This window comes from Etheostoma spectabile, chromosome 19 (assembly GCF_008692095.1).
Source record: "Etheostoma spectabile isolate EspeVRDwgs_2016 chromosome 19, UIUC_Espe_1.0, whole genome shotgun sequence".
Classification (NCBI taxonomy): domain Eukaryota; kingdom Metazoa; phylum Chordata; class Actinopteri; order Perciformes; family Percidae; genus Etheostoma; species Etheostoma spectabile.
In genome coordinates, this window is record NC_045751.1 from 17,448,986 (window position 1) to 17,449,795 (window position 810).

General features: G+C 40.9%; 1 protein-coding gene across 2 annotated transcripts in view; it reads left to right on the forward strand.

Annotated features, from left to right (window-relative positions):
- The window catches only part of drap1 (DR1-associated protein 1 (negative cofactor 2 alpha)), an 8,890-nt gene extending 8,361 nt beyond the window's left edge, over positions 1-529 (forward strand). For both annotated transcript variants that reach the window (XM_032544493.1, XM_032544495.1), the window contains exon 7: positions 1-529. This exon is cut by the window's left edge and continues 228 nt beyond it. The gene's annotated coding sequence lies outside the window, so the exon portion shown is untranslated.
- Positions 530-810: the final 281 nt, after the last annotated feature.

An 810-nucleotide genomic window follows, 5' to 3' on the forward strand; every position in this document is an offset into this window, starting at 1 on the left:
CACACACACACACACACACACACTCTTTCAACATTATTTTTGGTTTCTTACGTGGTTGTCGCGGCAGCTGCTCTGAGCAGAGGAGGGAAAGACTCTACAGCGCAGCCTTCTGACAGCAAAGCCCTCGGCACCTGGCTGGAAGACACAGCGCCGCAGGACAAAGAAAACTGGTTGTATATTACATGTTTTTTGGTTGTTGTTTTTTGGGTTTTTTAAAGGTTTTTATTTTATCCAAGAAGAATTGGAAGAATCCAAGAAGGATGTTTTTTAAAAAGTCAGTCGTTCTATTTTGACTATTAAAAATGGTAGTCGTCGTTGTTTTTTGCCGTGAGCCCCCGCAGACAGGATAGGTGTGGTTTGTGTTTCCTTGTAGCTTTTTCTTTTGGCACTTTTTCTTTACTTCCTCGATCCTCTGTAGTAAAAATTATGAAGTGAACCAATTAGTCACTCAATGTTGACTGTGGAAAAGAAAAATCTAAGTGGTAGTTAAAGCCTTATTATAGCCTTTGATGCTCGTACACATGCAAAACAACAACTGATGAGCTCAGGGCAACAGAAAAGTATTTGGTAGGTGATCTGCACTTGTGGAAGGGAAAGGAGGTCATTGTCTCACCCATGAAGTGTTCTATTACTATGTTATCGATTGGCTATGAAATACTGCTGTTAAGATGTGAGCCCTACTTCCCGGCCTCGGCACAACTTGCAAGTCAGTCCAATTGTCAGGCTGTAACAAACAAGGAAGCAGGTGTGTTTTACTGTAGGTTAGCTAGCTAACCACAGCTTTTTGGAATTAGTTTCTATTTTTTAATT